This window comes from Chiloscyllium plagiosum, unplaced genomic scaffold (assembly GCF_037043375.1).
Source record: "Chiloscyllium plagiosum isolate Xiang-an unplaced genomic scaffold, Cpla_swu_hap1 HiC_scaffold_32, whole genome shotgun sequence".
Classification (NCBI taxonomy): Eukaryota; Metazoa; Chordata; class Chondrichthyes; order Orectolobiformes; family Hemiscylliidae; genus Chiloscyllium; species Chiloscyllium plagiosum.
This window is the reverse complement of record NW_028270170.1, coordinates 28,515,978-28,541,544: the sequence shown is the minus strand read 5'-3', so window position 1 is coordinate 28,541,544 and position 25,567 is coordinate 28,515,978. Positions and strand designations below refer to the sequence as shown.

At 46.5% G+C, this 25,567-nt stretch overlaps 1 protein-coding gene across 1 annotated transcript in view; it reads left to right on the top strand.

Moving 5' to 3' along the window:
* The window catches only part of LOC122539947 (acid-sensing ion channel 2-like), a 1,269,818-nt gene that overhangs the window by 516,735 nt on the left and 727,516 nt on the right, over positions 1-25,567 (top strand). The gene's annotated exons all lie outside the window — the stretch shown is intronic.

Sequence of the window (25,567 nt, the reverse complement as noted above, 5' to 3'; positions counted from 1 at the left end):
GTGGCACAGTGGTTAGCACTGCTGCCTCACAGCGCCAGAGAACTGGGTTCAATTCCCGCCTCAGGCGACTGACTGTGTGGAGTTTGCACACTCTCCCCGTGTCTGCGTGGGTTTCCTCCGGGTGCTCCGGTTTCCTCCCACAATCCAAAGATGTGCAGGTCAGGTGAATTGGCCATGCTAAATTGCCCGTAGTGTTAGGTAAGGGGTAAATGAAGGGGTATGGGTGGGTTACGCTTCGGCGGGGCGGTGTGGACTTGTTGGGTCAAAGGGCCTGTTTCCACACTGTAATGTAATGTAATGACATTGCGATTTTGCCAGACAATCCGATATTTGGATAATCGAATGCTGGCTAATCGAGGTTCCTCTGTATTACAGTACTTGTACATATAACAGTTGTTTAATGACTGCTTGACCCCAATTTTTCAAAGGTTGTCCAAAGTTGATTTTAGGAGAAGATTTGATGTTTTATGTTTATGTTTGTTTCTGATTAGATATTTTATCTTCGAACAGTCACACACACTTGGGCAGTTTGAAAATTGCTTGGTAACCTCAGCAAAACTGCAGAAAAATGCAGATGGAGTTGATAAAATCAGATTGCTGCTAGTCCAATCAGTCCTTTTGTATTATGACTGTGGAAAGTGCAACAAAGATGGTGTCACATTTTGCCAAATGATTCCTTTGTGTGTAAATGTCAAAACTACAACTGCAAGTGGCAAAAACTATCAAATAGCAGTGAGATGAATATTGTTGGTAAGATTCACACAGCGTTGATAAGGTTTTTAGAAAAACATAAAGCATCTACAGCATTATGAATAAAGGCACATAGCATAACAAGAACAATCATTTGGAATTCACTGGTTAGACATTAGCTGGAGTATTGTGTTTACTTCTGAGTATAACACGTTAACGCAAATGTCAGAGAAGGTGCTGTGTAGATTCACTCATTAGAATGGTTTCTTGATTGAAGATCTTTGGTTTATTAGAAAGACTGGAGATTCTGTGATTGATAATCATTAGAGCCAATTAGATAAAAGGATATTTTATAGTGTGATTCAAAATTCTTATTTAGAGAAAAACCACATATTATGGCCAGGTGGATCAATGTTATATTGTTACATTGCATGTGAAGAGTTACCAATGACCTGTTATGCATATTTATATCCAGAATGTCTCATTCACTGCTGCATTGCCAAGTGACAGTGTATCAGTTGGTGGCAGATGGTGTGATCTGTGAAATAGATTTGAAAATAGCTCCAGTATTTTGTTTCTATAAGTGTGATCATTTAAAACACATGGAAACTACTTGAAATAACAATCAGCACCCAGAAAACACAGTTTAGATAATTGGCAAGGATACAGATGAGCAGAAATGTCTGGGTTTTGCTAACTATAATTTTTCCTCAAGCACCTGAATGGATGACTAAACCAATAGGGTCTTCATTAGTTGGACAGGTTAAACACTGTGTGACATTTTAATTTGGTCCTGAGCGAAGATGTTGCTACAGCTTTTTTTCCTCAGGCTGAAGAGTTGAGATCTGAGAAGATAAAGTGACTCAACTAGTTATGTCTCTTTCCGTTCTGGTGGAGATCAGAGGATGACTGTAATTTGCCAACTTGTGATACTTTAGTCTCATGATCCAAAAACGGATGGGTGCTTCAGCCATCCAGAGCAAGGTTAGATCTGATCACCTTTGAACCATGTTGATAAACTGATCACTTATTGGCCTAATTGAGAAGTTATAAGAGAGTCATCATGATGCGTATTAAATTCATTGATGTGTGGACGGAGGGGGATAAAGATAAGGCTTTTGCTGAGGACAGATCATTCATCCTCAGTGAGGGGAAGATCTGGGCCTTTTGGCCAAAACGTCAATTTTCCAGCTCCTCGGATGCTGCCTGACCTACTGTGCTTTTCCAGCACCACTCTGATCTAAAAACTAATTGAGAAGTTGACTTCTTCTGGCATTTCTTTCTTAGAGAAAGCACGATGATGTATTGCTATTTCATTTATTATTTACAGATTTCACACAGGCTCTCTCTGTTGGAGTTCACTCACCACCATCCCTCAGCTGTATTCACTTCCAAACACAGGCTGTGTCATTGCAGAAAAAATATAAGTAGAATTGTGAATGAGCAAAAAAAAATGGTGTTGTCTTCAGTGTTGAGAATAGCAAGTAAGTACATCTGTCAAGATGGATTGTGCTTACCCAGTACCCAGCTCCCTACCATCAGGATGGCAAAAGTTTTGGTTGGAATCTACCCCGATCATTAATAATGTGGACTATGGTAAGAAATTTCTGGGACGTGAGTGAGTTAATGAGTGAGGCATTTGTACACATATAGGCTCAGCAGCTGTATTCTTCCACCAAGTCCAAGGCATCGAGACACGATTCTTGCTGGTAAGTACCAAGAAGCCTATTAACTAATGGGGACTTTCACTCTGATTATTACTTAATCACCCCTCATTAGTGCAATGTCTCCCATTCTTCCACCTCCAGTTTGAAAATAGGTGCCTAGAATTCCCCACATGAAAGTCTCCACGGGTGACCCCATCTTGCCACTTGCTCCCATCGACCCTCCATCCCAAAAACCTGGCACCTACATCTCTGGGCATGCTCAACAGGCAGCAGCCACACACAGCCCCATATTTATAAACTCTAGCATCAGACATGTGCCAGTGTCTCCATCCCAACATGGTACATGACTCTGATACACTTACAGTAAGCGTCTGTGCTTTGATGCTGCTTTAGAGCACACTCAACTCAATGCTGCTACTTGCTCATTGGGGCTGCCAGGATACTGACAACAACCCTACCTTGCCCTGAATTTTAGCACTTTGCCTCCTCAACCACACATTAAGAGTTCACAGTAATTCTCCCTTGACACAAAGCCAGCAGACTGACTATGCTGGTCAGCATTCATCAGTCAAGGGGGTGGACATGTTGCTGAACAGCTCAATGCTTTCTCAACCTGACACCTGTACTATGTGTCAGCTGCATATGTCTCAACGTCTGAGGGGGAGTAATCCTCAGTCACATTCAGGGAGACACCTTTCAGTCACAGGGTCCCAGCACAGTAAGTCACGGGGTGTGCCCCATATCAGTCTCGAGGCTTTGACAATGTCAGATGTTCATTCAAGGCAGTAAAGGTCAGAGGGTTTGGAACTCAGCAAGCCTGGGACTGGGTCACAGTCAGCTCTGGAAGTGCAGCACAGTGTGGGGAGTTTGGCAACACAATTGGTAAGCTATATATATATATGAGTCAGCCATCTGGTTACCCATAGTTTGAGGCTATCTTAATTAGTGCCGTCTGCAGGTCAAGAAGTCAATGTTTCATTTACGGGGCAGGGCAGAGACTTGTGTCTCAGACTTTGGAGATGAGTTTGGTTTGGATTATGGAGTTGAAGGCAGAACTAATTTTAATAAAGGAGTCCGATGTAGGAGTCCTTGTTATCCAGATGCTCCAGGGGTCAGTGTAGAGCTATGGAAATGGTGTCTGCCATGGATCTGTTGCAACAGTTGGAGAGGATGAAGGCAATCTGGGAGGCTGGAGTTGATGTGAGCCATTACTAACCTCTCGAAGCACTTCATAGTGATGGGTGTCAGAGCCACTGGGCATAGCCATTGAGACGTGTTGCCTGATTTTCCTTTGACACCAGCATGATAATAGTCTTATTGAAGCATTTAGGAACCTCACATCGGAGTAAAGAGAGGTCAGTGATGTGTGTAAATATTGCTGCCAGTTGGTCCACAGAGGATCGGAGTGCATGGCCAGGGACTCCATCCAAGCCAGCCACTTTCTGTGGATTCACTCTCAAGACGGCCAATCTGATGTCTGTGGCTGTGATGGTGGGTGTAGGTGCACCTGAGGCTGACGGGCAGGTGACATCATTTCACTGACCTTCTGTTCAAAACGAACATAGTGAAAGTGTAGTATTATAACTAGCTATCATTTCTATGATCCTGACATCATTTCTCAGAAGATCTTCAGTATGAAAATCAAATATTAAGTGTGAAGAAATAGTTAAACAACATTTAAACACGGTATTCATATTTTTAATTTAATTTCATATCCAACATTGAGCTCATCGGGAAGGATGCATTGTTGTCGGCGATTCTACTCAATTTCGCTTTGTAGTCTGTTATATTATATAAGTCTTGCCACAGTTGATGTGTGTTCGTGTGGTTAGTCTGGGGCTCCAGCTCAGTCTGATATTATTTCTTGACATGCCTGATGGTTTTGTGAAGATCGTCTTTGCCATGCGGCCCTCTGCATGCTTACTGATGAAGCCTGTAACAGTAGTGGCACATTCATTTAAGTTGGCCGCTGTACTTTTGAATGTAGCTTCTAGCATGTGCAAATGCATCTCACTGTGAGCCAACTAAGTGACTAGTCTCAACTCGTGTAGTTGCGTTCAGCTCCAATGACACCAAATGTGCCCAAATAGATTACATTGTGATGGAGTCAACTCTGGACCCAGCTGCTGCAAACATATTTGTTGGGTACCATGAGAAGGCCATCTTTGATACAGTGACAATTAACATCCTACTACTTGCATGCTTGCAATATGTAAATAACACCTTTGCATATCTGAATCTGAAGCATCCTGATCAATCCGAGTTTACCTACCTGGCCTGAGAATTAAGATTGATAGTTAGCAGTTCTTGCTATACCTCCATGTCAGTGATCGCCCAACAAATAAGCCTCCTCCTCTCATGCTGCATAAATTCATGGTCCTTTTCCTAAGTCTGTTTCTTGTGTTCTAATTCTGACGAGTACAAGGTGAAAACCTTCAACATTTTGTCTCCTTTTAGCAATGTTTACTTTCTGTACTACTAAGCAGTTGTGAATGACAGATATAATCAAATTTTACCTTGATTTCAATCATGTCACAATGTCTCTCATGAACAGGAAAAGTAATAAAAATGTAACATGTGGTTTTTCATACTTAATTTTCCAAAGGTTTGGATTGTGAAATCTCTCTCTATTATACTTAGTACAAAGATTAATTTGTATGTTTTATATAGTACCAAGGGTGTTTCATATTAATATTAGCATCTAATATTATGTATTATGTTATCAAGTATAGACATTTTGAAGCAATGTCCTTAATCCTTATGCATGAATTTCAACTTGAAATCTTATGTCTATGAAATTCCCTATGTAAGTATAACATTGAGCTAGTTACAATTGCACTTTCATTCCAGCTCCCAGCTGAGAGGACAGGCATTACTAACGTTAGCATCTTTGAAGGAGCCAGGATCATCCAAAACCAACTCCACTGTTGACAGTATATGTTTAGAATGCCAAAGCAAATCTTCACCCAGCTCAAGGAAGGCACTTGAATAAGAGGAGGACAAAGGAAGCATTTTCAAAGACTCCCTGAAGGTATTCCTCAAGAAATACAACGTAGATGTCAACACAAGGGATACCCTCATTCAGAAGAAACTGGCTTGAAAAAGCCACTCTGGTTAAAAGACTATTCTTTGAGAATGTCAGTCAATGAGAGTGTTAAGACGGACCCGCGGGGTCCCGTCTTTGCGTGTTCTTTCGGAAGGAGAGACTCACACTGGCAACTATGGTTAGACGCAGACAGCAGTTTATTCACAGAATCTTAACTGGTACAACGAATCTACAAGCATGCATTCGTTGGAGAAGGCGTTCTGTCTTCTCGTTCAAACTTGACACAATTATACTTCGCGCTGCCTGGAGTCCCCGGTCAGTTCGCCTTCCCCATTGGTTCATTCATCTGCGCGCGCTGGGGATCTGTCCTCCTATTGGTCGCATCGAAGTGCCTGTCCAGCTCCTGCTGTGCTTGACAATGGCTCAGCCATCCCCGGGAGCGGTTCCGATCACGTATTCAATAGTTCATTGTTTCAAGAAATTACTATGCGTCTGACAAGCTAGCCATTTTCAATAGTTTCAGTTTAACTAAATTGACAATTACACTTGTCAACTTTGGACTTAAATAGAGCCATTCACACTTAACAGTTACAGGTTCCGATAGAGCAATTCACACTTGTCTAACAGTTACAGATTCCGATCGGTTTCTTTATTAATCCCGAGTTTCGATGGGGCAATTGATACTGGCTGGTATTTACAGGCTCCAAGATTTAATTAACATTATGCATATCCCTTACAAGCTCCAGCCAGGTAGTCATGCAGTCGCCAGCAGCAGCTCGCTGGGCTGTTGTTAACCATTTCAGGGCTAGAAGTGTCTGTTGCAGAACTAGTGTCACCCTCCCTAGCCCGTCATTAAACACCCCAGTGAAATCTCCCCAACATTCCCTCCCTTGGCCTCTACTGAGGCCACACCAACCCATGTAAACATTAACGAATGTAAGAGGTCCGGAAGGGGGGAAAGTAAACTACATCGGGTGCCACGCTGCTGTCCAAAAAAAAAAGTCCCAAGTGTAAATGCCCATTCGCTACGGTGGTGAGTGTTTTGTCTTGTGTTTTTTTTAAACAAACGAGAAATTATAAGGGCATACTGCCCGCAGTCAGGTACACGCCAGCGATTGGAAAACCATTGGAACAGTGTACTGTGCCCCGGCCTTCCCGCCGGCCAGAATGGTTCACAGGCCTGCAGGCCCGTCCAGGCGTCTGATGTATGTACTGCAGGCCATGTGGTCGGAGGCAATCTCCTCCGAGTGCACAGCGCAATTGCACCTGTGCCAGGCTGACCCGCGCCCGAGGAGACTCTTCTGCCACTGGACAACCTCCAGTCAGTAACGGACAGCAACCTCCATCTAGTTGCCGCTGAGGACAGAGCCGGGCAGTGGCAATCCGATCAAAACCCACGTAGAACCTCCGATCGCAGTGTAGTAGTCACTGGTGTGATCAGCAGTTGAATCCCGGGGCATACAGTACTTCTTGGCCCCTGACTGCAGCGTACAGTATAAGTCAAAGTGCTGCCAATGTAGGTGGGCAAAACTAACATGGAAGGGGTTTATTTTTTGAACAGCAGATGTTACACTGAGGGAGAAGGGATAGTATTGGGTAGTAGTAGGGGAAAAAAGAAGCATAAGCACACACCTATTGGAACCCCGTACCCTACGGAAATAGACGAACCTGAAATAGACCTGTCACCGTGAGCAGTGTGAATTGCCGTACATTAATGATAGTCCCCCGCACGCAAACTGCAGCATCTGTATCTATCCAAAAAAAACATCGTAACCCGCAAGCACCTGCCCCCACTTGAGAAAAAATCATTATAAACCGCAAGCACCTGCTCACAAGCAATTACCCCCACGCAGAGGCAATCCAGCTGTCAGCTGAGTAAGCTTTCTAGGATTTAAGTTCTCGAATCAGCAGGAGTTCCCCCGCAGCCCGCCAGCTGTGTAAACATATTAAAGGCACTTGAAAAGTGATTACCTAGAACTCTAGCAATTTCACCACAGGCCGTCGGCTGTCAGCAAGGGCCCTTGAGGTAAAAGCCAGGTGAGTTCCCGATTTAAACGGACAGATGACACAGTCCGGGGTCTGTGGAATACAGTACCCACACCCGGGTGAAAGTGAGGGAATCGGGCACTAGGGTTACAGGGGAAAGTCGTAGATAGTCTTGCGACTCATTACCCGTGATGTCGCATGTAACGTGTGCAGGTTTTGGAGCGTACCCTCTCGCTGTGCAGTTTCAGCTGGAGGCCGGTCCAGCATCACCGCTTGGTAGGCAGGCGAGGAGGCATCTGTTCCTGATAGGGCACGATCAATAGTGCGTGTTACCAGTGTCCTGATACACGGAATGCAGCAACACCCGCAAGTGACAAGAATAGCTACCGAGATGCACACCCCCATGGCCAGCTGCCCTAGCAGAGTCCCCCATCTCCCAAATGTGGCGTTCAGCCAGTCGACGACTGGATTTTTGACCCCCGATTGGTGCTTCAGCTCAGCAGCCAGGGTTCGGAGCTTCACCAAGGTCCTAGTGAGTTTGCCATCTGGGCCTGTGTTGTTTGATATGGCTGTACAGCACATGGTCCCAAACAGTGCACAAACACCTCCTTTTTCGGCAAGTAACATGTCCAAAGCCATCCTATTTTGTAAGGTCATGAGGGAGGATTGTGCAAGCTGTTCATGGATGGCGTCAACTGCATCCCGGGTTAGGTTGGTAAGCCTCTGCATATTGTAGTGGAGGAGGTTGATTCTGTTAACGTTTTTATTAACCGTGATCGGGAAAATGGCGGAAAAAAGGGGAAAACTTTCAAAACCCGCAGCAATCTCATCCACCAGCTTGTATTCGTCGGGGATATTTCTGGCCTGCCCAATGGCATCAATCCAGACCCCATCCGAATTCTTGAAATCCAACAGCGGGTCAACAGCCCGTCTGTGTCGGGTCAGAGAGGCGAGCCCAGGCGGGAGCTCGTGGAGGGTGTAATCTCCCGGGGCCCGTGCGGGATATTGAGGGTGACCAGGACACAGCTCCCTTCCCAATTTAGGGGCAACCAATTGTACAGAATCCGTCCTCCGCAGTACCACCACAAGTCCGCGCGGCTCACTGTTAGTGCTGCCGCTCGGTTTCCTGTAAGCACCCAGGTTCTGCTGCAGCTTGCCCTGTCTACGCTGCCAACTGGATATCCTCGGGCAAGTGGTGTGGGGTTGATGAAGCAGGTGAAGTTTACTAGCGGGTGTACAACGAAGTCAGGAGGGGTAACGTTTGCCGGCGCCATCGGGAAGTACTGTTCCCATGACCTGCACTTCAATGTAGGGTTAGTCCCGGTCATTAGTTCGACCGCACAGCCCATGTGGCCGTCTTCAAATGGGGTCCTACTCATTATCAGGCCGGGCCGCCCCCCCGCGCAAACCCAGCAGTGGTCGTGGCCTGCCTGTCGTGAAAACTGGATGACTCGATCCAGCCAGGTATTTGTCTCCATGTAGCCAGTGGCAGGTGCGATCTGCTCTCGGGGATCAACCAGCTTAGTCAGCTTGCGCGATTCAAACTCTGCAACTATACCAGGCACAGGCCAGGGGGGATGGTTATCCCGGTCGAACGGGACCCCCAGCTGGTCCTGAGAAGAACCAGGCATTCCCAGATTTATTCGGATAATCTCCTCCGGGTCTTTCCCCGTGACTTCAACCCCAATTGCCAAATAGAGGATTTTCGCGTGGGCTGCATCTGACTGGTCGGATTCGTGCCCCCGTGCCCAGCAGGAGACCCTTCGACCTCCACATACTGTCAGACTGCGCCTTTATTCTCCCATTCACTGACCTCAGCACTGCTCGCCCGTCCCTGCAGCTCACACAGATGCCTAATGGCATCAACCCTAGCCGCCTCCCCAGGGGAATCACTGCTACCCTCCCCCGGCCCCGGACTCTGTTGGGTGTCTGTCCCTGACCTCAGGGTGACCATCTGCACTGCAAGCTTGGCTGCCCTGTCAGCTGCATCATTTCCCAGCGCTTCCCTGGTACGTAAGGCAGAGTGTCCTTGCACTTTCACTACTGCCACTTCCCTTGGACGATGCACTGCCTGGAGCAACCGTCGCAAACTCTGGTCGTGTTTTACCGGCCTCCCCGTGCTGGTTTGAAAACCACGTCTAACCCATGCTGTGCCCTCTACGTGGACTGCGGTCCATGCATAATTGGAGTCAGTGAAGATGTTAACTCGGTGTCCCTCACTCAGTTCTAATGCCCTTGTCAGGGCTGTAATCTCTGCTAGCTGTGCAGATGCAGGCTGTGGGATTTCCCCAGACTCGATGGCGTCGTATACCCCCCCCTGAATCTCTGACCACGGCATACGAGGCTCGTACACCGCCTGCTTCCCGACGGCTGCTGCCATCGGTGTACAGGTCCCAGTCTGCCTCGGCCAGGGGTTCTGTGTGCAACCCCTTACATATCCTCCTCTCCTCAGCCACTCTGGCCACACAGTCGTGGGGCTTCAAGGATCCCCCATTCACTCCCATCAGCATATTCCTAGTACTCCCCCTATCGGATGCAAACGTAATGTGCGGTGATAGAAGAGCATTCTCAATTCTAACCTGCCGCCCAGCTGAAAAGCTGAATGAGTTGGAGGCCAGAAAGGCTCCTATGCTGTGATCTGTGTGAATAGTCAAGGGATGGCAGAGTACTAGATGATCAGTGTTGTTGACCGCTTTCGTTACTGCTGCCACAAATCTGGCACAGCCTGGCTGCCCTTTCTCAGTGGGCTCTAAACGGCAGCTGTAATACCCCAGCACTCTCCTGCAGCCTCGGTCCTTTTGGTACAGGACGGCGTTTACTATCCCCTCAGTATCTGCCACGTCCAGGTGGAAACCTTTCTTATAGTCTGGGTGCGCTAGCATGGCCGCTGCTCCCAAAGCTTGCTTCACCTCCCTGAATGATTTCTCTCTCTCCGCGTTCCATCGCAACTGACTCTTGAGCTTCTTTGCCCCAACCTCCGTGATCATTTCCCTGAGTGGGGATGTCACAGTCACAAAGTCAGGGACGTAGGTGCGAGAATACCCACATAATCCCAGGAAAGCCATCATGTCTTGTACTGTTATAGGGGTGTCATAGGAGAGGATCGCTTCCCTGTGCGCTCTTGAAAGTGTGGTGCCCCCTTTTCCTACTATCCGTCCCATAAAGGATAATGATTTTCGGGCTATCTGGCACTTTTCCCGTTTTACTTTAAAACCGGCTGCCACAAGGGTGTCCAGCAAGGTGCGGACCGCCTCCAAATTCTGGGTGTCAGTTTCACTGGCAATCAACAAATCATCGACATACTGTATGATTGTGGTGCTGGTGGGAAGCGATATCTGTTTAAGTATAGGGGTCAAAGCCGCACTAAGCAGGCCTGGGGAGTCTTTGTATCCCTGTGGGAGGCGATTGTATGTGTACCGCTCTCCCTCGAAGGTGAAGGCAAACCACTCCTGACACTCTGGGTGCAGTGGAAGGCAGAAGAAAGCGTTAGCCAGGTCTATGACAGAGAAAAAGCGGCTGGCAGGCGTGAGCGCCTGCAGTGCAACGTAGGGGTCAGGGACCTTCAGGTTTAAAGTCTCCGTGGCTTCATTTATCCTTCGGAGGTCATGGACCATGCGCCACCCCTTGCCCATCCCCTTGGAGACGGGAAGGATTGGCGTATTCCAGTGTCCCCCCTTCACTTTCCTGAGGACCGCCACTTCTAGCAGTCCCCTGATTGTTGGGCGAATCCCTTCCCTCTGTTCTAAGGTGAGAGGATATTGTGTCACCCAGATGCAGCGTTTAAACAAAGGTTTCAGCTGCAGGTGGACTGTCCTGTCCAGTTGGCCAGTGTCCTGTGGGTGTACCGTCCAGAGGACGGGGTCTATATCACGCAGCAGTTGTGCCGCTTTCCAGTGGTCGACATTGTCCAAAAGGAGGGACCTGTCCACCGCCATTTTTTTGTAAATCCCTTCTTCTAGCACATCGATGGGGCGTCTCTGGAAGCAGCCATCCAGTGACACCTCATCGAGGCCTTCTCCTATTTTTTGGTACTCGCATCGTAGTGCGGCAAGGACCATGGGTCCCAGGTTACGGGCCTTTGATCCGGGTGCTATTGCGAGTGTGACATACGGGGCAGCCTGTTCCCCTAGCTGATACCACTCTGCCTGGTCCGGATGCAGGCTGACTGCAGCGGCAATCCCTTCCTTCCCAGCGATGAGATACGTGAGTTTAACCATACCCCTTCTATCCCCCAGGTGGGCGTTGAAGCGGTCGTCATACTCAGGGTCATAATGGGTGACATAATTTAGCGTTACGTGGTAGGGGTTTTTTTGGGGGAGGTATGTCTGGGAGCCTGGAATAGATGGGAGCCAGTTTTCAAATTCCCCCATCAATCCCCTTCCCTCCAACGCGTACAACAGCCGAATCCAGTAAATGTCTACAGATGTAACTCGCGAGTCCCCTGAAGTGGGGGCAAGCAAGAATTGTCCCATTCCCCTTAAGTCCGGTGAGGGATCCCCAGGCCAGAGGAGTCGCAACCCCTCAGTTGAACAGTGGATGCAGACCCCTAACTTGGTAAGAGCATCCCTCGCCAGCAGGTTGACTGGACACTTCGGGGCCAGGAGTAGGGGCAGAGAGATCTTTTGTTCCCCGATGGTTATTGTTGCTGGCACGGTGTAAGGCTGTTCCTCGACCATCCCCGAGAATCCCACAGTCTCCAGTATCCTGCCCGAGAGGGTCAGGCCCCTTGGTAATTTAGTAATTGTGGAGGCAGATGCCCCTGTGTCAATCAGAAATAGGAAGTTCTCCCCACACACCTTTCCTCGAATCATAGGGGGTCTATTGGGGGGTGTCGCTTTGAGGGCCAGGGGACTGCAAGATTCTCGTGGGCACCGTCAGCACTCTTCCTCAGACCACCGGGAGTAGCTGTACTCCTCGTCGGGCCCCATCAGTGCACCCTGTACTACCCCTTGTGTTCCCCTGCCCCGGGTCTGAACCCAACCTCTCCGTTTATTCGTATCCCGGGGTCTCTCATTATTGTCCCGTCTATCCCGTTCCCCGGGACGCAGTCCCGAATGTTTAGTCATGAAACGATCTTCCCTTCCCTTGTCACATTCGTGGGCGAAATGTCCAATTCCATTGCAGGACCAACACCTCACCCTCTGGTCACAGTTTTGAAAGTAATGGTCAGTTCCCTTACATGTCCAGCAGTGATCGCGCTGCCTTCCCCCCTGGAACCGCCTCTGTGCGTCTGAAGATAGATGCTGTTGGCTGTCGTGGGCTGACACATCATGGCCTTCATATTCTGCCCTGTCAGGGCTGGGTCATGGCAGGGCCTTGCATGCATTGGGCTGTGGGGAACTGTACATCTGGGCGGCTGGAGGCACGAGCTCCCGCGCGGCGCTCTTTGCCCCCACCTGCTCTAAAATCTTCCCAAACTGCTCTAAGATATGTATAGTCGTCTTGGAGGCCTGCCCTTCGGCTTTCATCTTTTCCGATGTACGGTGCCTGTTCAGATAGTGATGTACCTGTTTCCTCCATATGTCCTCCTTCAATGAATCCACCCCCACCAGGTCTTTCAATTTGCTCTGCACTGGTGCAGGGAGTCCCTCGGTCACCCCCCTCCGAAAATGTGCTATTGCCGAGGGAGAGCTATCTGGCCTTTCACCTGTCCCAGCCTCCCATAGGTCCCAGGCCCTCCCCAGGTATTCATGTACGTCCTCCCCGTCCTTTAGTCTGAGGGTCCCCAACACGTCCAGCGAGAAAGTAGTGGGGAAGCTGTCCCGCAGGGACCGCCAGATTAAATTTCGGTAGAGGTCAAACGAGACAGTTTCATCTGACCTGGAACACCTAGCCAGTCTTTCTGCCCTGATCAGCACCTCCTCTGCTCGGATGCGTACCATTATGGTTCTAAAATCCGCCAGCGCTAGTTTCTCATGACAGGTCTCCCTCTCAAAAGTCGCTATCCAGGCAGACGCCCCGTTGGCAATCGGAGGAACCCTCCTGACCAGGGCGTCTAGGTCTGTCCGTGACCAGGGGACGTACTTCTCTACCCCCATACTAGTGGCGAGAAGAGGTGCTTGAACGGGCGGCATAGTGGCGAAAGTCCCCTGCATTGGGCTGTCGTGGGGCCGTGGGAGTGATGTGTAGGACCCCTTCTCAAAATCCCCAATAATCTCCCCCTCGTCCTCCGAGGAGGTGGTATCTAGCTGGGAGTCGTACTTGCTCCCTCCCTTCACAAGCTTGCTCTGGAGGCGAGCTCCCGTAACAATTAAAGTGTCCCCTTCTGCAGCAAAGGACCTACTGTCCCGCCGGGATTTTTGAATTCCCCGGGGTGCCTGTTCAGACTTGGCGGACTGGCCATTCATTGAAGCCAATTTGTCATGTCTTCCCAGGGAAGGAAACTTTGGGGCATGGGAGCCATCCTGTCCCAGCACGGGGCAGCAACCCTCCCCTTGTACCTCTACGTCCTGTACTTCCCATCTCTGTGGGATGCCGTCCGGCTGGCTGATCCGACACAGACTGCCCCCTGCCTTTACCATCCCCGTCCCGGCTGCGACCATTTCAGTGAGGGCGTTTAGTTTCTGCTCATGATTATTGAGCACACTCTCCAGTCGCTCTGTAACACGGTCTCGGACCGGGTCCTCATACGCGATATTTCCCCCTAGAACTTTGACAACAGGCGCCTGTATGGTTGGCCCCTCGCAACGCGGTTGGAGCGGACACAGTGGTGCCCTGGTGTCCGCAAGCGGGGCCGTGGGCGATGCACCGGGAGCGGGTGATCCTGACTGTGGACTGGTGTAAGGGGGTGGCGGACTTCCCTCGTGGTTGGCACCTTGGGTCGGCACGGCCACAGGAGAAGTGTAGGGGGTGGGCACGTCCACAGGGGAAGTGTAGGGGGTGGGGGGGTAAATTGGAGTTTGGCTCAGAGACCACTCCGGCTCACATTCCGGGACAGGACCCTGCTCATCCAATACTGGTGTGTGAATAGGTGAAATCGGTAAGTGGCTTTGGAAGCGATTCAGAAGCTCCCACAAGTAAACGTCTTCATCCTCCCTTTTAGTGGAAGATTTGGCTAAATTAAAAAACCCTTTCTTGGTATCCCCTTTCCTCTCCCGCAGGTAGGTTAGGATTTTAGCTTGGAAGGCATCAAATTCGCTTGTCGTAAAGTAGGGTTGGTCATCCTTAGGGAACCAGTTCTTAACCCGCCACAGCTTGAGACTATTATCTAGGTTACGGACCTTTCTTTAAGCTTCCATAGCAGTATTATTCTCCCTTAACTGGATCCTGATCTCCCCCAATATCTCCCCTGTTGGTGGCCGCGAGTCGGGGTTTTCGGGACTGGGGTGGACTCGTTAGTGTATGCTTCAGTGGGTAAAGTAACAGTCGCGGCTAAATAGTCTAGCTCCCAGGTAAGACCGTCCGAAACAGTTGGGCCATTCGGGGAACAAACCGGTCTGTATCGCCACTGCGGGGTAAAGGTCACAACCATTTTTGTTTTCCATTCCCGGGAGCTATCAGTGCTCGGGGGTGCCCACCCAGCGGGGGCTTGCCTAGCGCAATTGTTTGGAGAGCCGAATAATGTGGTGACCTGTAGAGACCGTCCAGAATCTTGATCATTAATGTGGGATTTTTAAATGTTTCCCTCAATCTTGTCAGGATAATTCCCTTTTGTTCTGGTGCTTGGGCAATCACCAGGTCCAACTTTTCCTTATGCAGGGCTACACTATCCAGCAGTAACTGACTGTGAATAGGCATGTCCCCACCGTCCCTGCAGTGCCACCAGGGCACTCCGGGACGTGCTGTCCTGAGGTGAGTCAACTCAGGTGGTCCGAAATTCAGGTCCCCCATGTCGGATCTCCCCTGAAGGGAACCGCTTCAAGAACAGTACGTCTTTCAAAGCCTGACCTTCGCGTGGCAGATCTCTGCTCTTAACAACCGGTCTAAGGCAGACGTCTGTACGGTTAAACCCTCTTTAGGAGAAGAGTTCCGACCTCTGTCACCCCGGGTATGTTCGGTGGTCACAACGAATATGCAGACAAAAAATTCGTCAGTTTTAAGTGCTCAGTAACATGGATCCAGGAAGTCGAATATGGTCAGCGTTCAGGTAGGTAACGTCAGGTAATCGTCAGGCAGAACAATCTGCAAAATCGGGCAAAAACAGATATGCGCTCCGGCTCCGAAAGCCGCGCAAGGGACTCAGGCAAACACAGTTAGGCGCTCCGGCTCCGAAAGCTGCGCAAGGAACTCAGGCAAAAACAGATATGCGCTCCAGCTCCGAAAGCCACGCAAGGGACTCAGGCAAACACAGTTAGGCGCTCCGGCTCCGAAAGCTGCGCAAGGAACTCAGGCAAAAACAGATATGCGCTCCGGCTCCGAAAGCTGCGCAAGGAACTCAGGCAAAAACAGATATGCGCTCCGGCTCCGAAAGCCACGCAAGGGACTCAGGCAAAAACGGATATGCGCTCCGGCTCCGAAAGCTGCGCTAGGGACTCAGGCAAAAACGGATATGCGCTCCGGCTCCGAAAGCTGCGCTAGGGACTCAGGCAAAAACGGATATGCGCTCCGGCTCCGAAAGCTGCGCTAGGGACTCAGGCAAAAACAGATATGCGCTCTAGCTCCGAAAGCTCCGCTAGGGACTCAGGCAAAAACAGTTAGGCGTTAGTGAAATAAACACTCTAGGTAAGTTAAAAGATTAGTAAAACCTTACCAATCAGGACTCTGCGATGCTGCTGTCAAATTGATCAGGTTTTTTTTTGGGTTGGTGAGGGTCGGAGAGCAGACAAGAAACTAACTGAGAGAAAATCTAACTACCGGAAGCCTTAGATTTAACAGACGCTTCCTCACCTTTAGAAAACTTCGACCGAAGGTTGTCTGCTCCCTGATCCGCCAACGTTGCCAACTTGCCGTTGTCTCTTTCCCTTCCCGCGTCGGGCTCACCAAATGTTAAGACGGACCCGCGGGGTCCCATCTTTGCGTGTTCTTTTGGAAGGAGAGACTCACACTGGCAACTATGGTTAGACGCAGACAGCAGTTTATTCACAGAATCTTAACTGGTACAACGAATCTACAAGCATGCATTCGTTGGAGAAGGCGTTCTGTCTTCTCGTTCAAACTTGACACAATTATACTTCGCGCTGCCTGGAGTCCCCGGTCAGTTCGCCTTCCCCATTGGTCCATTCATCTGCGCGCGCTGGGGATCCGTCCTCCTATTGGCCGCATCGAAGTGCCTGTCCAGCTCCTGCTGTGCTTGACAATGGCTCAGCCATCCCCAGGAGCGGTTCCGATCCCGTATTCAATAGTTCATTGTTTCAAGGAATTACTATGCGTCTGACAGGCTAGCCATTTTCAATAGTTTCAGTTTAACTAAATTGACAATTACACTTGTCAACTTTGGACTTAAATAGAGCCATTCACACTTAACAGTTACAGGTTCCGATAGAGCAATTCACACTTGTCTAACCGTTACAGATTCCGATCGGTTTCTTTATTAATCCCGAGTTTCGATGGGGCAATTGATACTGGCTGGTATTTACAGGCTCCAAGATTTAATTAACATTATGCATATCCCTTACAAGCTCCAGCCAGGTAGTCATGCAGTCGCCAGCAGCAGCTCGCTGGGCTGTTGTTAACCATTTCAGGGCTAGAAGTGTCTGTTGCAGAACTAGTGTCACCCTCCCTAGCCCTACATTAAACACCCCAGTGAAATCTCCCCAACAAGAGAAAAAGGAATAGGAGAAAGGAGATGCAAGTGATCACAAGACCAAGAATCATTTCCACTTCCCAAAAACATTTCCTGCTGTAGGATCAAGCTCAGCAGTGATGGAATGACTTACAGAACCCATGACTAGTGACCCAGAACTTCCTAGGAGTCCAATCGTACTAATTAGTGAGTGATTGTTGACAGAACAGATCCTCATCGCCGAGAGAGGATGTAATTGGAGTTTGATAAGTTTCGCAATGGGCAGTTTTCATTCTATTCATAGTGTAAAGTACTGACCAGAAGAACATGCAGCATATTAATCCAGGTCAGATTGGAGATTAATGGGAACGTGAGAACACGTAAAGGATATGGTCTTGCCTGTTTGCAGAAGTGTTCGGTTTGACTAAATAGCAAAGATGAATATCAGTGTTATGCTACATTGCAGGGGTTTTTATCAAGGCAGCAGTGTGATGAAAATTGTAAATTCTGAGCAGCTGCTTTAGCACAGATAAACCAAAGGTAATAACGTGATTTATGGTTAATGGTTTGACTCATATGAGAGCAATCATACGGTACCCATGTTTTAATGGCCTTATTAATTGCTTCATATCTCAGCTCTGATTAACATTGGACTTACTGACAAGGTGTGTCACTGTTTTATTATGTAGAAGTTTGTAATTTTTCTGACCAAAATTTCTATGATCCTGACATCATTTTTCAGAAGATCTTCAGTATGGAAATCAAATATCAAGAAATAGTTAACCAACATTTAAACACGGTATTCATATTTTAAATTTAATTTCATATCCAAAATAGTGTCTGTGCGATGTGCAAATTTTTTGAGGTGAGTTGTATGAGCCTCTGTTTAGGTGGGGATAATGCAGACATCAGGAGTATCTGCTCGAAATATGAATGGTAGTGTGTAATGCTCATTGGATACCAATGGTGCCATTTTCACCTTCAACTTTCTACTTAATGTGCACATCTGAACATGCATTCAGCAGTAGGAAGGATCCCACCAAGCATATTTAAAAGGATCCTAACTTATCTCCAGTCAATTACTGACAAAGTTGGATTACCTTGCAGAGTCATTGGAATTAGAGTGGAAACAGGTCCTTCAGCCCAACAAGTCCACACCGACCCTTCAAAGAGTAACCCACCCCCCCATCTGACTAATGCACCTAACAACTATGGACAATTTAGCATGGCCAATTCACCTGGCCTGCACATCTTTGGAATGTTTAGATTACATTACAGTGCGGAAACAGGCCCTTTGGCCCAACAAGTCCACACTAACCTGCCGAAGCACAACCCACCCATACCCCTACATTTACCCCCTACCTAACACTACGGGCAATTTAGCATGGCCAGTTCACCTGACCTGCACATCTTTGGACTGTGGGAGGAAACCGGAGCACCCGAAGGAAACCCACTCAGACACGGGGAGAACGTGCAAACTCCACACAGTCAGTCGCCTGAGGCGGGAATTGAACCCGGATCTCTGGCGCTGTGAGGCAGCAGTGCTAACCACTGTGCCACCATGCCGCCCACTGTGGGAGGAAACAGGGGTACCCAGAGGAAACCCACGCAGACACGGGGAGAATGTGCAAACTCCACACAGCCGCCCAAGGCTGGAATCGAACCTGGGTCTCTGGCGCTGTGAGGCAGCAGTGCTAACCACAGAGCCACTGTGCCACCTATTGTTTTTACTGCCATTAAAACTTTTAGAAGTGGAGAAGGACAGGTATAATACATGGAGAAGATCTTGCTTCTCGCATCAAGGCTTCTGCTGAAATGATTTGCTTCCAGTCATAATAGTTCTCCCTCCAAAGATAAAACAGAGGGAACAAAAAAAAAGGACAGATTGCTAGAAGAGGGAGGATGGTGAGAGGGAAAAGATTTCTCAACAGAAGGCTCTCTCCACTCAAAGGTTCAGGAAGCATTTCTTCTACTTCAAACAAATAGTAGTGTGTGTGGTATTGTTAACTGAGGAGGCACTTATTGTAACCTAGCCCTGTTGCAGGCAGGTCTGAAACCTCAGAGCGTGGTGAGGATGTCATTGTCCATTGGCATGAAGATTGAGTCTGGAAGTGAATTTCTTCAAACACTCTCTGGGCTGGAGTTGGCGACATTTCCAAAGTCTCTGAGCTCACCAACCCCTTCTATATGAGGAGGTGATTGACACACCTGTATGCAAACAGAGGAGAAGATAGTGCATTATTTTTCCAGAGGGAAGCAGGTGGTGTGTACATGTGTCTTCACCAGGCCAGCAGACTTTCTGTTGGCACAGAATCCCATTGAGTGTGCTGCTGTATGGTACTGCCTTCAAACTGAGAGCTGTGTCGTAAAGTGTTCTACTTTTTCAATGTGCAGCTGAGCAATACTCAGTGATTCAAGCAGCTGAATGCAACAGTCATTTTTTAAAAAATGCTGTGGTAGACTATGTTACCGTCTGCATTTTAGATACAATCAGAAAGGTTAGTGAGGCCTCTGAGCAGCAAGCCCGGTCCCTCCCGGTTCATGGTTTCCATTGTACCCCATCTACACCTTGGCAGGTATGCGGAATGAGAACCATGCTATCACAATAAAAGTAATTCTACGGAACAGTGGGGCTCTTTGTCAATACTTTCGATACCTGAATTACTCTCTGAAAAGAGAGTGACGAGCCAAGCAAAAAAATCTCCCTTCTGGCCTGATTGCTTATGAGCAGCTCATCTGACTGTGGTACAGTGAGGTTAACCCCGATTCTCAGTTCACCAATAGCACCACATCCCATCTGCCAGTCATCTGTTACTGACTGTCGCAGTGGCCTCTTGACCACAATATTGAAATGAAAGTCACCAACAAACAATTATTCCAAACCGCTTTATTAAACAAACTATGCACCATTCCATTCAAAAGTGGAACAAATCACTGTTTGCATTCTCTTGGCACCTGTCTTTCACAATCCTTTGCCTGTGTTCTTGGTCTGCAATGCAACTCCAGTGGGCACATCATGGCTAGCGAAAAGGGCAGCTGACTTTCACTGGAGTCACTGCAGTTGAGTGTAGGCAAATTTAAGGGGATTGTCTGGCATGGGTGGTGGCAGACCAGAGGGTGTCTCTCTGCCAGGCAGGATCGAGGGCACTAACAAAGTGGCAGTGGTGCGAGGGTGAATGCACAGAGGGGAATAGGATACTTGCTGCATTCCCCAAGGGCCATGTCTCAGCAATCCCTGTAATCTGTTGGAGAGCTAATGACTGGATGGCTGTGAGAACCTGCCAGGCCCTTTCAACACTGAGGGTGTCAGCTATGTGAACAGTATTCTGAGCTAGCACAGCAACCAACTGAGTTTGCATGACTTCAGCCTGTACTCAGAGGTAAAGCGATGTCTACCTGCGTTGCAGTGGGAACTGAGACTATGGTCATTTATATCCTGCATCATGTTTGAATCAGCAAGCATTTGCAGGCAGCTGCCTCCACTTCCGTTCTTGAGAGAATGGACTCCATGCTACGTACTAAGCCTTGTCTAGAGTTGGCACTGGATTCCTCCATGCTCCTTAACCAGTGAGGACAGAAGTTCTGGAAGACTAGTCAATGTACCAAAACATATGCAGCAACCTCCTCCTGAAGTCCACCCAGTTAAAGCCCTCATCTGATTAATTTGTAACAGACATTGTCTGACGTAATTCTCAATGAGTTGACGCTTACATTATCCATGACTTAGTTCTGTTAGCAGGCAGTTCATGTGTCACACTACTTAATGGATCCCAGCCCTAGGCTGCCCTCTAGTGTCCAGGTGGTCTCAGTATTGGAGCTGGTGGTTGTAAAGGTCGAAGCGAGTCATGGTATTTCTTCATCATCAGGCTTTCTTTCCTCTGCCTCTTTTTCCCATGACAGGAGCACTATTGCCTGGCCAGGTTGCAGATCTTGGGTATCAGAATGGAAAATCTAGAGAATCCAAATCTGGTGGAGGCATCAAACTGGTTCAAAACTTCTTGTGCACTTCATTGTGGAGGTCCAACAATGCATTTAATTTCAGATATTGCTATGTTTTCTTTTGGTAGCTTTTTTCCTTCTGAAGAAAAGCGTAGGAATGAGGTGGGTCAGGATATATGAGGGTAGGTAGCAGATACACAATAATTGTGTAAGGGTGAGGTGAAGTTATGAATCGTGATTGCTGGACTTTGTTGGTGGGTGAGTGAAGAGAGGTCGGTGAATGGGTAATAGCGTGGGGTTAGTGGTTCAGCTGTAAGTACTTGGCATTTGAGATGAATTCACAAACGTTTTGACCATTTGTGTGGAATCATAATGCATATTGTGGCACTGCTGCCGGGTAACTGGGATTACACTGCTTGCATTGACCATCTGAAGTTCACATCACCTTCCGGCAGATATTTGGAAGTCTTCCTGTCCATCTCTGGTACTCAGGCCCTCCAAGTACAGTACCTGAGAATCCTGGAACAGCCTCTGATCCTTTTTGTGTTATCAGCCATACCTCTTGCCTGCCAATCTCTCCTCTCCAATTGTACTTAACACATGCTGCAACCAATGTGTTATTTCCCTTTTAAGAGAGGCAGGTAAGCTCCCTGCTGAGGCCTGAAGTCACTCTGTGATTTAGCACTGACCTGCAGGCAGCTATCACAGTAAATTAATGGACAGTATGAAGCTAGCTTGCTGCCAACATCAGACCAAACTGGCAGGAGTTAATTATGCAGTGTGATTCTTGAACCTGGTTTTGAGGAACATCCAATTTTGTCTCCACTAACTTTGAAGTAAAAATGTCAGATAATCTGCTACCAAGTAAGAGGAGAAAAGAAATTGGAAGCTGTCCATAATGAGCCTGCTCATCACCACCTCAGAAGAACATCATTTGAGTCAACGTGGAATATTTTCTCAAAGGAAGTTTGCTGTAACTTTTCTCGCTCACACACAGTTACAAAGAGTTTGAACAAATGGTGGAAATTTGAAATTTATGGAGTGCTTTATTCATGCTGACTACAATTGATAAGACAGAATTATACATCAAACAATAAACATAATTTAGTCATGACATTCTATTCCTATGGTTATATTTATGATGTTTTATTAATTTAGATAAAGGAAAATAGAAACTACAAGCAGGAGTAATTTCAAGCCTGCACTGTTATGCAATAGGATTGTGACTAATCCTCTAACTCAATGCCACATTCCTGCTTTCTCTTCATATCCCTTGATATTTAAAACCTCTTGAATATACTCAGTAACCTGGCGTCCAGAGCTATCTAACAATCACACAGGCTGTATACCCTCAGAATGAATGAATGAATAAATACTTCCTTATCTCAATCCTAAACTGTCTTCCCCATATGATAAGACTGTGACGATGGGTTCTAGACTCTCTCGCTTGGGAAAACATCCTCCCAGCACCTCATCTGTCCAGCCCTGTTAGAATTTCATTTTCTTCTCACTCTTGTGAATACAAACCCAGTCAAAACAATTTCTTTTGTATGATAGTCTTGGTATCAGCCAGATCTAATTTATTGTAATATTCATATTTATATAATATTATCTGACCAAGACATTAGGCAATATTCAGCCCATTTAGTATGACAACAAAAGGTTTTGTGAATTCCTTTCCTGACTGTACTTTTCGATCAGACATTGGTCATGTACAATGCTTGAAATGTAGCACCTAAAAACTGTTTTTCATCTGTAGGGTTGCCCTAGTTTTGATGGTCTCTTTATGGGGTTTCTGCTAAATTGAGCAACACACTCAGTTTTGCCTTAAGACTGAGTTTTTGTTTGCAATCCAATACAGGCAGGTGGGTTATTATATTGTGCAGGACCTTGGCCACTTATTTTAGCACATACCTTTGTTTTTAGTGCAAGGTAGTGCAGAGTTCTAACTAGGATCAGACTCCTCAGCTACAGTCTCCACAGAAGGTCTTCAAACATTTAGCCTCAAAAGCGGTTTCATTTCCCACATTTCTGCTATCTCCTTTTGAGCAATTAGGAAATATTTTCCTCTCCCAAAATGTTTTCCTGATATGGACATCTGAGGTGCCCCGTGTAGTTAAACTCAAACACTGCTTTAGTTTAGTTAGAGACTGATCTTACATCTAAGTAAAGGTTCTGGTCACATACCCATTCTTAGTGGTACTGATGCCCAAGATTTATACGTTCTCTTTTGCTGACATTGAAAAATTGAACCTTTTATCTTCAGGACAGCAATTTATTACGCTTTATGAAATGGTTATTTATCATGCACATTGAAGGACAAAATTAACTGCAGTTTCCAAGAAAACATTTTGCATACATCTCACAATCCATGCTCGAAAATCCTCTATCAATCAAATTCTTGGAAAACAATATCAATCAAACTGAAGGAAAAAAAACATTTCTCTGTACAAAGTAAACACAAGAAAAAACATTCAGTTTACTTCATTTTACTGTTCTGCCCATAGCACTTCGGATGCCAGCTCAAATGCAAACAAAGATAGAAGTGAAACCGAAACCAGTCAGATATCAATGATGAGAACACTTGAATATTTAAGTGCATGATTAAAGCTGTTTTATGATTTAAATATGTGTAAAAATTCATTGAATTCCCACTAATCTTAGAAGCAACATCCTGATATACGTTATAGCTATAGAACATAAGTCCCACTGATAAATTCATCAAACTCATTTATTTTTGGACAGTCCTAGCAAATACCTGAAGTTAGATCTTTTGATTGTGTGTGTGCCAGGTCTGTTTCTTCAGCTGTGCCTGTAGTCATTAACCAAAAGTATTTACATTCAGTGAAATTAAAAGTTGCCTCCATCCAACTCCTCAGATCTTATTTTCACACCCTCACTCTCTAAGAGCACCGTCATCCCAAAACTTTCAGGTTCGAGGTCCCTGAAAGCATCTGATAGTGACTATAAGTGTCCCATAAGTATGTAGATAAAGCCTGAGAATAAATTCATTGTAAATCTAGGGATCCTTGGTTGGGACTGGTTGCCTCTGCAGAGGTGAATCTGTTTAAGTTGCAGTATATGAGAGAAGCTAATTAAAGCCATTTGTGTTGTTAGTTTGTATTACAACAAAATTTTTGCTTCTGAATGTCTGCTTCTATTTCACTAATATTCCTCCAAGATAGTGCTAAAGATGAAGAGCGTGGTAAAGGACAGTTCACTTTGTGATTTCAATTCACTTAATTCCATAACTAAGTAAATAATTACACAATTAAGTGAATAGTCCTTCAAACCATGGTGTAACTACATGCATTCTGAAAGTCATTGTATGATTTGTAAAGTGATTGGTTATTCATATGTATTTCCACTTTTCACCCAAACATTAATATTTTTTACCCTGGTAGAATTACCATTTCTTAAGCAGCCACTATTCAGTTCTAGAACAGTCTATTTCCTTAGATTATTTAGAAATGAACAAAAGAAAGACTGATAGGAAGCTGATTTAAAAGGTGAGTTCCATGTTAAGTCAGGTACAGTGGGGAAATAGGGGAAAAGATTGAGAGAGAAAAAGAGAGACAAAGGTAATTCAGGAAAAATAAAAATGAAAATAAATGATTTTTCTTAATCATTGCCTCAAAAAATTCAGAAATTAAAGGTATTGCTGCATAAATTCAGCAAATTATTAAAAGTCATGGAAAGATTGAAGAAGATTTGCCATTTTTTGTGAAGTGCAATTAAAACAGAAATGAATGATAATTTACAATTTATGGGATTGCTCTTTCTCACCATGAGTTGCTGGTTGGTTTGTGTTTTAATGAATGTAAATGTAATTCAATTTTTTTTGCAAAATCTGGTGAATTCTCCTGAGTTGTGAAAGCCAAAGAAATTAACTCAGGGTTGGGTATCAGAGGTCAACCGCCTATAAGCACCCTTTGAAGTATATCAATGTTTTACCATCCTACCCCACTAGGTGGTAGGTAATGACAACAGAAAACAGTACACTGTAATGAGCGTTCAGAAATCTCTTGCAGTTATGATATGCTGGAGATAGGTTTCTCATCCCCACTGAGATATAGGAACATTGATGTTAATGTTGCAGCTCAAATGGCTGGCAGTTCAGTAAAAAGATTTAGTTACACATAAAATAGTGCATTAACATTCATTGCAGCTCAAAATTTCACCATGTTGTGCTGTATAGGAAGAAACACAGGCACAGGAGAAGGCCTTTCAGCTCTTTGAGCCTGTTCCAGTACTCCGTGAAATCAGGACTGATCTGCGACCTAATTCCATATACATGCTTTTGGCCAAATCCCTTAATATCTTTGCATATCAAAAATTTAAAATTAACAACTGATCCTACATCCATTGCCGTTTTGTGACAGAGAGTTCCAAACCTTTACCACCCTTTTATATGTGTACAAGTGCTTCCCAATATTTCCCCTGAACAGTATGGCACTAATTCTCAGACTACACCCCCTTTCCCCCCCACCCCCTCAACCCCAGTTCTAAAATCCCTAACCAATGTAAATAGTTTATCTTTGTCGACTCTGTCTTTGTTAATATCTTGAAGACGTTGGT